Here is a 20,292-nt window from a genome sequence, read left to right as displayed (position 1 = left end):
TTATAGACCTAGATAAAATTTGTTTGCAAATGGCTTTGTATATGGGGTACATCAATTCAATATTTTTATCTAAAAATTATAATCAACAGCTCTAACTGACTTTTAACAAGAGCTATTTATTGGTCTAAATCAGTAAAAATTGGGCAAACTCCAGATCGGGGCTTACCTCCTGAGTTGAGGCTCTCTCTGTTCAGGACCTTACCTACACTTCCTCATGATGTTACTTATGAAAGAAACAAAAGACTCCAGCTATGTCCTAGCTTATGTGTCTTCTTCAGTTCCAAATGAAATTAAAAGTTGCATACCAGCAGATTTCTCTGATTTATCTCATTCTTTATGAACTTTTCCTTACTTACTATTCAGTTAAAATTTAACTATCCTCTTTAATGCATGAGAACCAATATTTTGATCAATTAAAAAAAACTCAAGACTTATCATGCTACATATAAGGTTATTTTCCAGACTACCTAGTCATCAAATGTGTGGCGTATATTTTGTAGATCATCACAATATCCAATACTGATTTCCTCAAGTTTCCTGTTTCAGATTAAAAAATATTTTGACTGGGAGTCATATGCAGAAAGGTAATGTAGGTGTACAAAGCAAAGTGTTGTCTTCATAAACATTACTATGTGAGCAATTACTTTTGTATTTTAAGAGTAGTCAAAGGAACTGGAAGGAAGGAAATTTCTAAGTATATAAAAGGAAAGCAATAGGAAAAAGAGAAAGAAATCAACAGTGCTTACCTTTTCTGAGGAGAAGAAAGATAAAAATAACTATCAGTAAAGGAAACAGAAAGTACTCAAGACAATTTTTGCTATGAATAAAGTTTTAATAGGATGCCTATTGGTGTGATTTTATCCCTTGTTCAGTTATTTAACACAATATAATATAAAATTGTTAATATAAATCAAACAGCATTTTAATTTGTGTTAGATGAAACCAAACAAAACTCTGTAGATATTTTATAAAACAGTGGCACTATACTGTACATAATCAGAATAGTGTCTGTTGAAGACATTTCAGTTTATTCAAACAAATAATCCATGCTTCGGAAATGGAGTGTTTTTTAAACGATTTCTGCAGGACTGAAAGGTAATTGGCAATACCAGAGATAGAATTCTTTCATTAGTTTACAGAGCAGGTATCTCATATGTATTATTCTGACTACAATATTGTCTCAAGCAGAAGGTAAAACGGTAAGCTTAGAAATTTACATTAAATGATAGAAAATAACTTTTCTTATTCTGGCTGTTTATAATCCAGAAAGATTTTGAAATATACACTATATATTCTTATCCACAGATAATCAGAACAAGTAAAGAAACTAGATACATAGGGTTATGTATGTGCATGCGAATATGTGTTTACATAGGATTTATTACTTTGGTAATTCTGTGTTTTGTTATTTGAATTTATTTTAAAAAATGGAAAATCCATTTTAAAAATATTTGATCCCTTACTTTTCTTGAAAATGTAGGATTTCAAAACTGCTGATCACTAGCTAATAGGCAAGTATGAGTTGTAAATTATCTTTAGAGAAGCATCTTTTCCCCTTTTGGCCATTTACACAAAGTATGGATCAACATCTGCCTTCTTTACAAGTCTTGTTAATTCACTGTCCACTTGTACTGAATGTATCATGTCAAATTAGCAGAGAAATACTAGCTAAGAGTTGTTAAAGGCAATGCACCTTTTTTTTATGGAGTACAATAGGGGAAGAGAGATTTCAGTATATTAGTTTAATTGAATATTTAGCTTACATAGACATGAAAGAATTTTTATTCTTTTGATAATTTTTAAATGCAATTAATGTATCACTTGTCATCCCATTACTCATTAATTTGCTCAGCGGGCACCAGTAACGTCTCCATTAGGCTACACTAGCACGGAACAGGGACAAATAGAGATGTTATTAATGTCATTAAGGTAGTGGGTTTATAATAGTGTTGATATGTATAGTCTTGATGCACGGAGATCTCTCACTTCTCCACCACCAAAGTGCACAAGAAGATCCCCCACATCTCTACATCACCTCTAATCCACCTTCCTTCCCCCAGATCTGGAGTTCTTCAGTACTTTTTTTTTATTTTTTTTTATTTTTTTTATTTTTTTATTTATTTTTTATTTTTTTATTTATTTTTTTTTTAATTTTTATTAAATCACCATGTGGAAAGTTACAAAGTTCTCAGGTTTATATGTCAGTTATACAATATTCAAACACCCATCCCTTCACCAGTGCCCAAATTCCACCACCAGAAACCCCAGTTTACCCCCCGCCCCCACCCCCTACCCCCTACTGTATAACTAATGAATTTCACTTCATTTTTTCTTTACCTTGATTACATTCCATAATTCAACACAAAACTCACTATAGTTGACATAACTCTCTCTCTCTCTTTTTTTTCTCTTTTTCCTTTGCCATTTTTTTTTTTTAATTTTTCCCCCTCATCCCCCTTCCTGCGCCTCATAGTATGGTGTACTCCACGCCACGTTGGCCAGCGTGGGGCTTTTGCTTAGCTCATAGTCCAGAGGTGGCTGTTACATTAAGAACCTTCAATATTTCAACAAAAACTTACTGTTATTATTTGGAGTTTCCCCCCCAAGTCTGACCTGTTCAAATGGAACCCTTTCACATTGATGACAATTATAAATGTTAAGTCGCGCGGACACGTCCGCGCGGTTTTGGATTTCTGTATAAAGTCCTGGGAAAATTCTGCCAGAAATTACATATTTCCTCCGTTAGCCGGCGTGGGGCAAAGGCTTAATTCACAGTCTCCATACATGGGTGCAGGCACTTGCTGGAACCCCAATTCCTAAAGCTGTCTCTGGTTCCCGCTTGTTCCACATCCACCGGCTCTGCAGGGGCATGGGCGCCCGGGCCGAAAACCCGGCCGGCCGGAGCCGAGCACGGGCCCGACTCAGTACTTTTTTTTTAATTTTAGTTTTTGTTTTTTAGATTTTTAGTTTTTTAGTTTTTTTTTTAGTTTTTAGGGATTTTTTTAGTTTTTTTTTTTCTTACTTTGCTACCAATTGATATTTTCTCTGCCTTTGTTTTATTTTCCTACTTCCCTATGAACCAGTAGTGTGAAGTCATTTGATGCTTGTTCTTCCCCTTTTGGTTTATCCAGTGAAGCCTGATATTTTCGAATTACATGCAAGTTGCAGCAAACTGCATGATTTCATATTCTTTTATAGCTTCATAGCATTCTGCTACTATGTAGGGCAAACTATTGACTCATCATTTGTTATTGCACATTTAGGATATTTCCTGGGGTTTGTACTGGACACTGTAATGAACATAACTGTTATTTTTTTAATTTTACATAATTGAATTTTTTTGTATCAAGGATCTTATCATTCAGGAGTAGATGCCAAGAAGTGGAATTACTAAGTTGTAAGGAAATTCTATGATTTGGTTTGGTTACTTTTTTTAGAAATTTCCATACTGTTTTCTGGAGGCTTAAACTAGCCAATATTTCCAGAAGCAAAAACTTAGAGTTCCTTTTTTTTTTTTTTTTTTTTTTTGTTTTTTGGGTCACACCCGGCGATGCACATGGGTTAACTCCTGGCTCTGCACTCAGGAATTACCCCTGGCGGTGCTCAAAGGACCATATGGGATGCTGGGAATCAAACCTGGGTCAGTCGAGTGCAAGGCAAACGCCCTACCCACTGTGCTATCACTCCAGCCCAAAGAGTTCCATTTTTTTAACCCCATTCCCACCAGTATTGTATCTCACCAGAAATTTTGATGTATGACATTCTCATGAGTATTAAATAATATCTCATTATTGTTTTGATACACATTTCCCTGATAGTAATTGATGATGAATAATTGCACCCAGTTTTTGTTCTGCTTTTGTTGCTTTGTCAAATATTGCTGCCTATAGATCTCAGGAGGTATTTCTAGTTCCTCAAATATAATCTATTTGCCTGAAAGTCTAGCCTTATTTCATGTTGTTTGACTACTATAGATTAATAGTATAATATAAAGTACAAAAATATGATACCTTTCAACTTATTTTTATTTATTGTTGTCAAAAGGCCTTTGGCTATCCAGCAGGAGGTTGTGGTTAAATGAAAATTTTATGAGTGAACATTCTAAGTTCTCAAAGAATGTCATTTAAATTTTGAATAAAATTGCATTGAATGTGTAGAATACTCTGAATAGGAGAGTCATTTTGACAATGTTAATTCTTCCAATCCATGAACATGGAATGTTTTTCCATTTTCTAGTGTCTTTTATTCCTTTCATAAGTAACATAATTTTCAAGGTATAAAGTTTTTACATATTAAGTTGATTTCTGATTATTTGATAGTTTTGGACACTATTCACTTTGAGAAAGTGAAAAGATAGAACAAAGGGAGACTCGAAACACTTTGAGAGAAGCACAAAAAAAGGCTATAAGGAAATAGAAATAATCCCAGGGGAGAGGACACATGTGAGCTATTGAAAAATTATTCTACAGAGTGGGTTAGGACAAGTACTTTTTTAAATGATTTATCATTATTGTATTTTCTTCAACAAAAATCAGGACTGCATCTTTGATTGCCTTTGGTGACTTGTCCTACTGAAAACACAAGTCGGGCTAACGTGTAACCAATTCTCAGTGTAGTGGCGTTTCAGTGCGGTGGCTAATTTTGTGTGTTGAAAGAACAAAAGCAATGATGACAGCCAGTAAAACATATCAGGGTCTATTTGTGAGGGTGTTTTCCAGAATGTATTAGCATTTGAATTGATGAACTGAGTAAAAAACAAAAAAAGAAAAATGGCACTCCCCAATGTAATTGGGAGTTTCCTACTTCCCTGTGACCCAAGTATAAAGAAAGGCAGAAAGTTGCCATCTTTCCCTCTCTCTCTTCAGAAATATCCCTCTCTCTTTCATACAATCACTTTCTTTTTCTCCTTTTCTCTCTCTCTCTGGCCCTGAGAGCTCTTCTCTTCTTCTGCCTTTCTCATCCCTTTTCTCCTCATGCATATCCACTCTATCACTTTCTTTTTCTTTCTATCCTTCTGTCTCCTTTCTTTTCCCTTCTCCCTCTTCCTCCACCCTTTCTTCCCCTCATCTACTCTCCTTCTCCTCCTCCCTTTCCTCCTTTCCCACTTCCTCTCTCTCTCTCTCTGCCTCCTTCACACAATAGCATTCCTGTTCTTGGGTTTCCAATTCAGATTAATTTACACCATCAACTTCTGAATCTTGGATTTGAAATGAAATGACTTTACCAGATTTCCGCATCTGTCAGCATGTGAATGGCAGATGATGGGAAATGTAAGTCCCTCTTAGCTGTGTAAGTCAACTCAGCAAATTAATCTGCGATTGTATATCTCTCCTGATTCTGCCTTTTTGGGAAACCCAACTAATCTGGCAAGTGTGCTTTATGTCACATGGGAATTGACAATCCAGCTTTAAGGTTGTGACAGAAAGCAGTTAGGCAACATGGAGGCCAACAACGACAACAAAAAACCCCTAGAGTTGAAGTGAAGAAGTGTGGCCGAAATCCATGGCTCACTGCAAATCATTTATATTAAATTGCTTTTCAAATTGAATGCCCATGTCCACTGGTGTGGGAGAGCAGTTGCCAGGAGGTGCTTAAAATAACAGGATGAACAAGGCTCATTACCCTCGAGTAACAATTTTACTGATAAACAAATTATTTTGAGCACATTTTAAATATCAGCTAGGCTCTAGGCTCTGACACAGCACACACTTTCTCTATGTTGTTCTCTGTCATTATTCTAGTGTCTGCCATCATGCAGGTCTTTTTCTCCTTATCATCCCCTTCTTTGTTATTCCTTATTTATCTCTTCTTCTCCTTTGACTCCCAAATTCTTTTTCTATGATTATAACGATGACCAAAAAAAAAATCAAGAGGAAAATTTCAGGATATCTTGCTGGTATGCTGAGGATATAAATCCTCTCAAGTTTCTGTTTTCAACAATAAATTATATGTGGGGCGAGAATGAGAGAGAAAGAAATAAGGGAGAGTATCCTGCAGTCACAATAGCTCAAAAAATTATCATCACTATTTGCAAATTACTCATTTTGGTATTTCCTGAGGGCTTCATCTTTCGATCTATTTATGCTATTTTTGAAGATAATTTATTTTCTAATTTAATGTAGAGAAATTCTGTCATTAAAAAGAACAGTGCAGAATGTTGCTCACACATAAAATTCAAGGTGTCAGCCTTTTGGAAACATAAAATCAGGTTCAGATTAATCACTTTCTTAGGTGTTTGGTGTAGGCTTTATAATTTATGCAGAATTTTCTGTTCTCCCAAATTTAGCTGGAAAACATGCTGAAGGGGATATAATTCTCCCCCATAACTTTCTACTTCCATTTAGGATGTAAATTACTTCAGAGCAACATCTTGTAGTTCATTGTAGCTTTTTTCTTTCTTTTTTTTTTTTTTTTTTTTTTTTTTGCTTTTTGGGTCACACCTGGCGATGCACAGGGGTTACTCCTGGCTTTACACTCAGGAATCACCCTTGGCGGTGCTCAGGAGACCATATGGGATGCTGGGAATCGAACCCGGGTCGGCCGCGTGCAAGGCAAACGCCCTACCCGCTGTGCTATCACTCCAGCCCCTGCTTTTTTATTTCTATCTGCTGAAATAGAAAGAATAGAAATCTATGTTCCAGCACTGCAGAGCTTGGCAAGCTACTGGTGGCATATTCAATATGCCAAGAAAGAGTAACAAGTTTCACAATGGAGACGTTACTGGTGCCTGCTCGAGCAGTCTATGAACAACAGGATAACAGTGCTACAGTGGTACAGAAATCCATGTCACTAATATTTGTTAACTTTTTTCAATTTTCTGATGAAGTGTGTTCTAAGAATACCAGGGCAAAATAGAAAATGAGAAGGGCTGTTCAAACTTCTATTTCTTGAGTTGACTGGCTGATTGAAGAAATTCATTCCACCTTTCTTCTGAATGGAGGACGGGGTGATTGGCAGGCCTGCATCAGATCTGTGTCTTATAATGTAGGAGCTGTCAAAAAAAAAAATTAAGCAACACATTTTGTAAGAGGTGATAAAATAAATACCTCTAAGATTTGTGGCTTAAAAAAAATTCAAAACCAGGGAAGTGAAAGTTTCCCATCATTATAGCTTTTATTCTCAATTTTTTTTTCTGATGCCAGGTTTTGTATGGTAATGTATTTATTTTCTGAAAGGATGGTTGAGAGGTCAGTATCACAATCTGTCTTTGTGCAGCAACCTCAGCCTGTTTTTATTAAAAATCATAACGAGATTTTTCTTTCCTGTCTGTTGAATTGCTTCAAGAGACTGCTGCATCTTTTTCAATCCTTTCTAGTAGAATAACCATTCTTTCCAGCATTTAGAGATTCTAAGATAGAGACAGAGATAGAAAGAGAGAATCACTGGCATATGACTTATATTTACTGGGACTATTTCTCTTCATGAAACAGATGAAAAGATCATGATTATTTATTGAGAAAAAAATCTTACCTCAATTTATAAATAGAGGGTAAGGGTAAGGTGAACCATTACTAATAAAAAATCTTTGATAAAATTAAAATATACTTCAATCACTACATAAAGGTTTGAGTAAATAAGTATATCCCATTTTCTACATTTCAAGGTAGAAGTTAAAAAATAGAAGTGATAAACATGTCACACTAAATATAATATACTTGTATCAAATCAAAATTATATAAAGATTAGAGCACATGAATGAAAGAGTTTTTTAGGTTTTTGCTGAGAGTTCTTTAGGTTTTTGCTGAGAAAAATCTTGAATGGGGAATAATTAAGTGGGTAAGGCCTTGACGGGTACATAGGAGTTCACTAAAGTCAGATGAGACAGAAAATGAAAGGGAGAGTAGAGAAGTTGGTGCTAAGCCAGGTAACCATCTGAAGTGTTTGACCTAGAACACCAACAGCGTTAACATAGCATGATTTTCAAACCTGGTTATATTAAAAAAAATATGTTGAGACGTGAAATTGGAAAAGATACTTCTTTAAATGGACATAACCTGAAATTCCTATTAGAGTATAAAACTACACTTAAACATGGAATAATATGAAAGGAAGAAAGATTTCCACACTGTATAAGGCACAGACATTTCTATATTTTCTGTGCAGAAAAAAGAAAAAAACAGCAGGCTAGATTTGAAGAGTTCTTGCTCCTTACTGAAGAGGACAGGGGTAGGAAATATCAGAGCGTGTCACAAACTATGATTAAGGATCATGAGCTCTATTTTGCAGGGTGCAAAGAGGGGTCAATTGTAGGCATTAAGGCAGAAGGAGGACCCATGCAAAGCCCTCTCCCATGAAGATTAATCTGGCAGAGTGTGATGGCTTGGAGGGATAAGCAGAAGTAGGCCAGTAGCTGGGAACAAGTTATTAGTTCAAAGCTAAAGTGATAAGGAGTGCAATGAGGGTGGTGTCAGGGAAAATGCGATGACACAGTTGCCATAAGAAATGCCCTTTTATATATAGTGTAGCTTCTAATTCTTCACCTCCTCCACTAATCCGAGACCGTCTCTCCAATTCTGCAAGTGTCAGGCCAAGATGAATCTCCAACATGGTCTATAATTATTTTACAGATGAGCAGTTACTTTTTTTTTTCCAGCCCAGATTTCCACTAGACCTTCTGTTTGGGAGAAAGACAGAAAAGAGATGAGGATGGGCAGCATATTCAATCTGCAGCGTTTATGAAGGTGACAGTGAACATTTTCATGTTCATTTACTCTGGTAGTGGGAACTTCCACTCCCTTTCATCTGTTTCAATAAAAGAACATCAAGTCAGAAGGCAGAGGAGAGAGGCTGCAAAGCCTTTGCTTTTCTAGTCAAGGCATTAAACACAGGCCCCCGTGCATGACATCTGCCCCGGAGAAATGGAATTCTCCTTTAGCATGGCTTTCCGATTTCTCTGTTGTACTCAGATGCACTACTAAGGAGGAGGAAAACACCAGGGGGTGAGGGGGAAAGCTGAGTTGATATTCTGAGCACCGTGGGGAAGAATACTGCTGAATAATTCACTGATAATGCAAACAGGCTCCAACTGGCAAACAATTCCCTTTCATCCAAATGATTTATCTGGAAATTAAAAAGTCTAACTGAAATCAAAATAGCAGTATTAATTTACAGAACTCAGAGTGTGAATTAGAGGGAATACTTAATATGTAAACCAGGGGAGCATTCTGGGAAGGGGACTAAAATAGTAGGGTTTAAGCTTTCTTGCTTCCTTTCTCTCTTTCTTTCTTTTTAATCTATGGACAGATGCCATTTACAATCATTTCGAACTAGAAATTAGATTGTGATGATATATAGAGGCTATTAAGGCGCAAATAGTAGGGATCTATTCTCTCCCCCAAGAGCACTAATTGAATTGTTTCTATGATAATGGATAAATGTGGAATAGCTCTGTGCAGAAAGGGAATAAAATTCTGTGATTTCCTCTTTACTTCAACCCATAGGCAAAACCAGATACACTCAGCAAGTATTCAGTCTCTATAAAGGACGCTGTTCCCAAGGAAAGATTTCCACAACTTTCTAAACGATGATAAATACAGGAAGCTAAGGTATCCAATGGATGGAATTATTTTACCAAAGCTAATTCCTCCTCTGAACTGCCACTTTAATGCTTTCTGTCAAAGGTGAGTGACCAAGGCAGAATTGAATTGCAATACATAGCAAGAAAGGAAAGAGAAGATAATATACGGAAGATTTGATATTATCCCTAATAGCCCTTTCTTTTTCTGACACAGTTCGTTTATTTATTTTCCAAAAACCAACTTGAGGTATATGTGTATAAGAGAGAAAATTCACAAGCGTGTGCCATATGTATATCACATATACTAAAATCATTTATGATTTTAAAATATGGATAATTAGTATTTCCTTACAATCAAGGTGCCCTCCAGTTTTATTGCACAACTGACACAAATAAGCAAATATGTATGGTAAAGGTAATGCAAATTTATACAATATGTGTGTAGAAATAAAATAAATTTAAATGGATTCAAGGTTTCATTTGAGTGCCCATATGAAAATTCAATAGCTTTCCTGAAACTTTCCCCATCCATTTCTGAATACAAAATTGGCTTTAGAATTCTCATGCAAAGCCGGCTCCCGAGTGATATTCTTGGCACTCACGCATTTAGCGCCTAATGGAATCCAAAAGTGAGACAGCACAGGAAAATGAGAAAGTATCGTAAAACAGTTTCAGATAATGGACACATAACTGAAAACCACAAATGCTAAGCATTTTTTGCTGATATTAAGAGGTATACTTGTCCATTTTGTAAAAAAAATATCTTGTTTTTTATCTAAAATTATTTCCTTTATTCTTGTCTTTTGTGGAGCAATAGCACAGCGGGTAGGGCGTTTGCCTTGCATGAGGTCAACCCAGGTTCAATTCCTTTGTCCCTCTTGGAGAGCCTGGCAAGCTCCTGAGACTATCCCGCCAACATGACAGAGCCTGACAAGCTACCCGTGGCCTATTTGATATGCCAAAAACAGTAACAACAAGTGTCACAATGGAGATGTTACTGGTGCCCACTCAAGCAAATCGATGAACGACGGAGTGACAGTGCTAGTGCAGTGCTACATTCTTCTCTTTCATATATTTGTCTTCAGACTTTATCACTTGCATCACTTGTCATCCCGTTGATCTTCGATTTGCTCGAGCGGGTGCCAGTAACGTCTTCATTTGTCCCTGTCACGTTCGAGTGTAGCCCAATGATATCTGTTTGCTCCAGGAACAGGAAGAGCCTCAAACTGTTCATTCAGGGTTTTGACTAAGAAGTCTGACCATCTTGTTGGTGGGCAGCCACGTGGTCTTTTGACATCCCGTGGAACCCAGTTGGTAACAGCTCCAGTCCAGTGGTCATATCTAAATCGCATTACGTGTCCGGCCCATCTGATTTTGGATGCCTTGACAAACAAGACAGTGTCCCTGATTCTTGACCATCAAGAGAGGTCAGAACTGCGGATTCCTTCTCTCACTTGAGTGAAACGTGATACTCCAAGCACAGCTCTTTTGAGTCCTCTTTGGGGTACTTGGATAGTGCTCTCATCCTGTTTTCTGAGGTCTCTGAGGCGTATGTTCGTGCAGGATGAACAGTGGAGTCAAAAAAGATGTGGCCAGAGCTGGAGGTTCTTCATCTTCTAACCACTTCTTCAATGCTCTTGAAGGTGTTCCACGCTGCTCTCTTTCTCCTTTGCAGTTCTGGCACCAAGTCGTTCCTCATGTTCAGTTCTCGACCTAGGTACGCATAGCTGCTGCATTCGGAGATGTTCGTTCCATTGAGAGCAAATGGAGCGTCAGGGACTTATCAACAGATTTCTCTTTCTCCTTTACATCTTTCCTCAATGATTATTTTTTTGTAGTTCTAACCAGAAAATGAGAGTTCCTCTTTCCTTGTGAAGATAATTATGCTGTTTAGCTTATTGGTTATCATTATCTAATATATATTTCTTCACTAATAATTTTGTATTATTCTCTGCACTACAAATATAATCCCTATAAGGCATGACATTTAGAACTATTTCCTGCTGCATAGTAGATACTAGATAAATATTTGCTACAAGAACTTTTATTTATTTATTTTTTTTTTATTTTGCTTTTTGGGTCACACCTGGCAATGCACAGGGGTTACTCCTGGCTCTGAACTCAGGAATTACCCCTGGCGGTGCTCAGGAGACCATATGGGATGCTGGAAATCGAACCCGGGTCGGCCGCGTGCAAGGCAAACGCCCTACCAGCTGTATTATCGCTCCAGCCCCTACAAGAACTTTTATTCTTAGAAAGAACTAGCCCAAGTAAGCTTTCATCCCCTCTATAAAGACTGGAAAAAATCAGTCCTAGGTCTTAGTTCACTGCCCGGGAAATTAAGTACAATACATGTTTGGAGGTTAAAAAAGGAAGAAGTTGTTGCATTTTGGGTTCCACATGACCGTTTTCAGAGTCTATTTCTGGTTGTGTTTAAAAGGGATCATTCCTGAGGTGCGAGATCAAACTAACTTTGGCCATATACAAGCTAAGTTCCTTGCTATCTCTCTATACATATACATTATTGTGAACTTGGAGATATCTTACAAAGTTATCACTTTCACTGTCATCCTGCTGTTCATTGATTTCCTTGAGTGAGTGCCAGTAACATCTCCATTCATCTTAGCCCTGAGATTTTAGCAGCCTCTCTTTACTTGTCCTTCCCAATGCTGCTGCGTTGGAGACTCTTTCATGGTCAGGGGAATGAGACCCATCATTGTTACTGTTTTGGGCAAAGTTATATATAACTAATTCAAATTTAATTCCCTTCCTTTTGATAGAGGTATTTTATGCAAATATTTCCAAGCTTATGTACGAAACCAATAGAAACAAAGTGTTGATTTTTAATTGTTTTATCCTTTGACTCTATGATACTGAAGATATCAGAGGGATTTGAGAAATAATTTGGGAAATAATTTCCAGCATTAATAAAATAAGTTACATATTTGTAGCAAGTTATAAGCATAATTTTTCTTCTTTTTTCAATACATACACATACAAACACATTAATGAATGTGTTTTATTTAAATACATTGATGGATGAATGATTAGGATGATAACACATATGAGTGAAAAATGAGGGTTGATATAATAAAAATTAAAGAATGTTTGAACTCTCCTTAAACATTTTCTCAAATACCAAGATCTGATTCAAAGAAATATATTTTCTGTGGTTTCACTTATTAAATATACATGTGAATTCATTTTGTCTACTGCCAGGGCATGTTTCATGCATAAAAATAACATACAAGTGATGTACAGCTTCCACTCTCATGAAACCTGCATTCTTTTGTGAAGCAATGGTACAAACTTATTGGATTACTTTATGTATATAATATTATGGAGAAGAACAGTTTAGCTTAATTGAGGAATGTGATCTTTAGAAATAAAATGCATTTCTTATGCAGCACTTAGATATTTATCACAAGAAATAGTTGAGTTGAACTCCTAAGTGACTTTAAAGGGATTCTCTAGAAAAACTTAATACATCAGAAGGAAGATATATTAGACTCAGGTAATTTCCAACTCATAAATTCTGTGAATCAGCATGCAAGGAACTCAATACCCTCAGTAGGAGTATTCAGTTTATTAAGTAAGATTTATAGTAGATAAATTTACATTAAATTAATTACCTATCAACTAAAAGCACTATGGCCAGTCTCTCTCCCATTATTAAAGCCGGATAAATAATATAAGCTTCAAAATTATATTACTTATATGTTATTACCTGTTAAAACATGTAAGTAAATGGCAAGTCTGGTTTTTGATTGTTTTTGCAAAAGTTGTATCAGCAATCTACATTTCTTCATCAAAATTGTTTAATGTGATTCTAAATAACCCATTTGTGGTTGGAAAATGAACATTTTCCATTGGCTTTTTAAATAATAGAGTTGAATGGTTTAAGGGAAATTATTTAGGGCTATAATTTGGAGGATATTTTCTTTATTATTTCTATACTAAAGACTTTTGGAGCCTATTTGATATGATTTCTGTTTCACATTAGGCTTACGAATCCACTAATTATGACCCCTGACAAACGGCACTCAGCTTTATTTGTGACAATTACCAGAGGGATAGTCCACATGATCCATTTAGATATTTCTTAATAAGTGATAAATGTGGCTTTGAGTTGAGTTTATAGAGCACACCTGGTACAGCAAACCCTCACAGCTGTTAACAGTTGTGAACACTTGTTTACCAGCGTTATTGGTGTTTGCTCATTTGAATCGGCTTCCCGGGTTTACAGCTGCCACTAAATGAGTCAAACTCGTCCTGATAGCAGTCTTGCCAGTTTCGGTACTCTCCAGCCTCGCTTAATTTAGAAGAAATCAGCATGCTCAAAAAGTGACTTCCTTGAGGTTCACTGCAATTTGACCTTCCAAGAATTGGGAACTTAAGTTTCCTGGGCACTTCGCTGTTGACTTTGGGATTTCATCCAAAGAAGAGAGTCTGCCATCCCAGAAACACATTTACAATAATCAGACCCTGCTAGAGAGAAATATTCATGAATTGGAAAACTGCCTGAATGTAGTCAGAAAAAAAAAAAAAAAGTTCAGAGAATGGGAACAAAGAGGAACCTTATCCCCAGAGCGCTTTAGAACATGTTAAGCCTTAGATTTTTGACTGGCAAGGTTCAAACTTAAACTCTCCTGAGTGTTTTCTTCACAACAACTTCACTTCCTTTCATTGGAGAATCAAAATGCATGCTGAATATGAGATACATTTTACTTCTGATTTTAGGGAAAAACGTATTTTTAAGGGCTTTTCTTTATATTTATTTTAATGTAGATAAGAAGCCATAACTGTCAATAGAATTCTAAAATTGGCATTGATTAGATAACAAAGCTGCACTATTAAAAATAGACGTAGAAAAATCAATTTATGTGAACATTGTTTTATCTGATCGCAGGGTCTTAAGAGGGGCTTTCACTACTAAATTTAGTACAAACTCCTGTAGTTGTGATATCTATCCCTATAGACACTAGATTGGGCAGTATCTGGGTTCTCTTTGAGAGTCTAAACAGCTTGTAAGTACATCATGCGCTTCTGTTGCTTGTGAGAGGTAAAGACTTCAATGTATACATGTGGGATAAACTATCTAGTACAAAGGCAAAGCTAAACCAGTTTGTCCTTAGTATATCCTCAGTTGTATAGAGGGTGTACATCAGGTTCAAATGCAATTCAATTATCGAAGTTGTGAAGCACAAACCAATGAGGAGGGAGAATTGTGAAAGCATAATTAAAGAGCAAAGCAGCTGAGTAAAGTAAGAACACACGTGGAGAACAAATCCTTCAAAAGTGAAGGCCTTGGATCACTATATTAATTATGGCAATTTCACTAAAGGCAAAAGAATTGTGCTTCCAACAAGCAAAAAAATAAAAATAACAGATAAATATTGATAGGTAGATATGTAGATATACATATATAGATATATAAACATATATATGCATATGTAAGGCAACTTCATATTATTAAGGATGCTTGAACTGAATAATTAAATACTCATTATGTAAATTATTCACTTAGGCAAATGATGCCTACTGCAAAATAGATAAATAAATAAAAGCACAGTAAATTTGGATAAATGATGTGGGATGCCTCACTAGAGAACCAGATTTCTTTTTATTTTTATTTTTTTGCTTTTTGGGTCACACCCAGTGATGCACAGGGTTACTCCTGTCTCATGCACCCAGGAATTACTCCTGGTGGTGCCCAGGGAACCATATGGGATGCCAGGAATCAAACCCGGGGGGTCGGCCGCATGCAAGGCAAATGCCCTACCTGCTGTGCTGTCGCTCCAGCTCGGAGAACCAGATTTCTTAACAAAAAATAATATCATCCCTGGGCCAAGTCTTTCTTAACAATGTTTACTAATCCTTTAAATAGTGTTTTTTTCTAATGTTGTTACAATCACCAGAGAAGATTAAGAAGATCAAGTTTTAGAACTGAGTGTTAAAAGAACAATCCTCTCTTTTTGTACTCAGGCCAAATTTAGCATTCTTTTGTGTACTTTATAATTAGGATCTTGGCTCAGATTATAGCTTCGCCTCCCTGAATGTGTCAGATGCTGGTGTCACTGTGAAAGAGACAGGCAGGCCTCAGCTTGAGCAAACTGTACTGGGAGCAGGCAAATTTTAAGAGCGGACAGTGGGGGAGTTCAATAAATTGAAGGTTTATTCTCTTCATGGCAAAACTCCTTACCAAAGGTAAATATTTCTCTTTTGTCTTTCAGTTTTAATGAGTGCATAAACAAAGCTTCCTTCTTCTATTGTCATTAGAGGATCTTTTACCTTCATGAAATGAATAAAGCCTCTGGATTAGTTAATGATTTCTGAAGTGTCAGCCTGACTTTTCCAGGTACTAATTAATCCCTATTGACGGGTAAGGGCAGAGGGTAGGTAAGTGTTGGGATGAGAATACCTGAAAATATAGAGCTACTTTTAGAACTACAGAATAGCTATATATTTTGGCCAGTGCATATTTTTCAGTCTTCCACTTAAAGGTATTTAAGTGTTTCTCACTTCTAAGGTATTTAAGCAGGGAATTGGGAGTGTCTGGGAATAATGCAAGGAAGGAACTGTGGCTCAGTTGTAGAGCACTGGCCTTGCATATATGAAGTCGGGTTAAATTTCTTGCACTATGTGGTCCCCGGAGCATGACAGCTATGAGTAGTTCCTGAGTAGCCATGAGTAGTAGTTGCACCTGACTCAAGAAATAAACTGAATTTAAGAAGACTAACTTTCATACATGTTTAGCTAAAACTAAAATTTAGGTACAATTACAAACACACACACACACACACACACACACATACACACACACACATATGCGTGTGCAAGACAAGAAACTTTGATTTTAGAGAGTGTTTTTGTTTGTTTGGGGGCCACACCCAACTGTACTCAGATGTTACTCCTGTCTCTGACCTCAGAAATTACTCCTGGTGGTGCCAGGGGACCATATAGGATGCCAGGGATAGAACTCAGGTTGGCTGTATAAAAGGCAAATGTCCTAACCATTGTATTATCATTCCATATCTGAGAGAATATTTTTAAAGAAAAATAAATTTTTTCTTGTTTAATTAAAAAAATGGGATCTGGCCGGATATATAGCATGTGCTTATTAGCCTGTTGATCTCTCTCTTTGATCCAAGATAAGCTTTTAATACTATCATGCATTACAATTACAAATATCAAGTGCCATAATTATATATACCTTAGTATTTTTTTGGTTGTTGTTATAGGTCACACCTGGTAATGATCAGTGCTCATGGATCATGTCTCACAAAACTCAAGGAGTGCGGTGCCAGATATCAAAGCAAGGTCGGCCACATGTAAATAAGTGCCTTAATCCACTGTACTATACCTCTAGCCTCCAAAAACTTATAAATTCCATGTTACTTAATAAGTAATCTTTAAAACTTTTAGCCAAGTAATGCCTGGAGTAGCTCCCAGGCCCTACAAGCACTGCTTGTGAAGCAGCCCAGCCTCCCTCCAAAATGTAAGATAGTATCTTAAAAAATGTAATACCTAATCAGATTGTGTTTATATAATTTACTTGGCTGGACTTTTGTTATTTAATATCTTGCAAATGTAATATTTAGAGATTTTTAAATAGCTAATTTTACATATACCAGTAGCTAGGCGGTCACACCCAGAAACTGCCCCGGGCTCTGTGTAATCCCATCAAAGACCAACATCCAGAGACTATACAACCAAGCTCTGAGAGGAGAGCAACATCGAGTCTCTTGCCCCGAGCCTGGATGTCTTCACCAAGGGCCCCTCAGAGAGGGTGGGCTGAGTTTCCCTCCTTGCCCCCAACAGAGCCTCAGCAGTTGAAGACCTTCAGAACCCAGCCACAGCCATGCTCAAGGCCCCTCTCCGCACATTCGGACGAGCCTCATACATGACCCATGGCTGAAATCTCCAAGCCTGCTCGGATCGGGACTGGGCCTCTTCTGCCCAGATCCCCCATTTGCCAGTAGTTAGGTAGTCACACCCCAAAACTGCCTCCCCCTTGCTGTGTAATCCCTTCAACGGCCAACATACAGAGACTATAAAACCAATCTCTCTTAAGTGCACTGCTGCAAAGTGGCTGCGTGACATCTTCTAGCCTAGTTCTCCCTCTAGGAGAACCTGGCAAGCTACTGAGAGTTTTCTGCCCGCATGGGAGAGCCCGGCAAGCTACCCGTGGCGAATTCACATGCCAATACCAGTAACAATGATGGGTCTTATTCCCCTGACCCTGAAAGAGACTATAATGTGGCACCTATAATGGGAAGGACGAGTAAAGAGAGGCTTCTAAAATCTCAGGGCTAGGACAAATGGAGATGTTACTGAGACCACTCGAGAAAGTCGACAATCAACAAGATGATGATGATGATGATGATGATCACGAAATCCCGTTAATCACCGCTTTCTCAGGTGGGCTCAGTAACATCTCATTTCGTCCTTTCCCTGAGATCTTAGAAGTCCATCTTGACTCGGCCCTCCTAATGATGTTGCACTGGGGGCTCTTCAGGGTCAGGGGAATGAGATCCAGCTTGTTACTGGATTTTGCATATGAATACACCATGGGAAGCTTGCAAGGCTGTCCCATGTGGACAGGAAACTCTCAGAAGATTGCCAGTTTCTCCCAGAGGGAGAAGAAGGCTAAAGGTATCGTGCAGCCGCAAAGCGACTGATGATGATGATGATAATTTAAAAAAAAAGTTTTATTGAAGCAAACAGAATTGGATAATGCGAAAATGACCAAGGACTGAATAAAAGTGAATCTTTCTATGTGATTTATATTCACATGAGTTCACCTCACTTAATTTGTATTATTTCCATCATGTTTGCCTCTTCTTAGTTATATTTGTATTTTAAATCATCTGGGTTTTCTTTCACTCACTGGAAGAAAACCCTAGAATCTCATCAAATCCTCATCTGTTGTCACTTACCAAGGCTTCATATTCTCTCTGCTTGTGGTAGTAATTCATTGATCCTTCTAGACTCAGCACATGCAGGAAATTCTTTCCCAGATTTGTGTCTGTTCTCTCTGGTTCTAGATCAGTTTCTAGCTGAAAAGAGGTCTGTATATAATACATCAATATCGAGAAAATGAATAAAACTTCCCTGGAGTCAGAATAATGAGCCCCTGAAGGCAAAAAAAAATGACTTTATTAAAAAGCTCTTTCATTATATTACTGCTTCAATCATAAAATACTCCTAAAGAAATGGTGGCAATGTGCCCAGAGAGCATCATGCATGCTAACATGCATCCAGTTCAACTTACTCTGGGAAGAACATGAAATCAGACTGTGTATAAATATATGGAAAGACTGTTAGAATTAACTTAAAAAATCTTGACTGATTGCACAATTTATAACTTTGTTAAATAATCATCATTTTAGCCAATAGCAAATTACATCATTTAGGAGATTTAGTTGAATTATACTCATAGGTTGTGAACAACCAATTTTAAAAATAGCTATTCTTTTACCCATGCAGACATTCTTAGTTACAACATGATTACTATTAAGTCAGACACACTTCAACTCATCTCATGTCCTAGTCCACTATCAGTTACATAATAACATTAAGTATTTTTAATACTTCCATTTTGCAGCTCAAGAATCTTGATGACAAAAGTAGATAATGTGCCCACAAATACAAAACTCTTTAGGACACAAGTTTTGTTTTGTTTTCTTTTTAAATCTATTTACGATGTAAAGATTTTTGAGTCATTAAGTATAGGAATTATTTCTCCATATCATATAATATTACTTCCTATTAACATATGTTACACATTTACACAAAATTAACATGCTCAAATATGTTAATTACTTGACAAAGTGATGAAGCTTTTCTATAATAAATGAAGAAATGTTAACCTAATTTAAGGAGAGAAAACAACAAAATAAGTTCCTTTAGCATGTTTAAGAGAGTTCTGAAGTCATAATACTCATTGTTGGGGAGAAAAAAGCTTTTAAAATTAAAACTATAAGCTTCAATGGCAAACTGAGAGGGGCATTCATTGGAGTTGGGTAAGAGTATTTGGTTTGTGAAAGTGCCAGTATGTTTATCTTAAATGTTAATACTTTGGAGATATTAACAATTAAAGCAATGCCAGATTGGCTTGTAAAGATGAGGGCTTTTTAGTTTCTCATCCTAAAATAAGTTTAGGCTTTTGACCCTAAGCTAAACACCTCATCTTAGAAAAACAAATCAAAACAGAATAATGATGAGTGAAAACAGAGTGAAAGATAGAATAAACACTCTTAACATGTTCTTTAAGACTATGGATTGAGTTATATAAATGTTATAATTGGCCTTTTTAAGGAAATCCAGGTCAAAATTTAGTTCAATTAACCTCTTGAGTATCTCATTAATCAAAACTTTCTTACAGTGATTTTCTTACTCCAAGTACTGTGCAATGTGAAATACATTGTTTATGAATTTCCACTATTTGCTATAACTGTGTCATAGTAGTTGATTTTTATTTCTGTCTTTCTTTCTGTTTATTTGGTTGCTTTTGGATTTGTTTATCTCATCGAGTCATCTTTCAAGATGTTTATACGGAAAGAATTACCTGCCCATTTCATGGTATATGCCTTCCCGTTTACTAGTCCATTGCTTTAGGAAATAGAGATACATACAAAAAAGGAAGTTAGTTTAAATTTAAAATGTGTAAGTCATGGTAGACAAGCAGCTCAGAGATTATATCAATTCTATTACAGTCACTGACAGATTTGGAAAAAGAAAAAAATAATCATATCAGAACAGTTGAAATCTCC

This window comes from Sorex araneus, chromosome 3 (genome assembly GCF_027595985.1).
Source record: "Sorex araneus isolate mSorAra2 chromosome 3, mSorAra2.pri, whole genome shotgun sequence".
NCBI lineage: Eukaryota > Metazoa > Chordata > Mammalia > Eulipotyphla > Soricidae > Sorex > Sorex araneus.
This window is presented reverse-complemented; position numbering follows the sequence as displayed.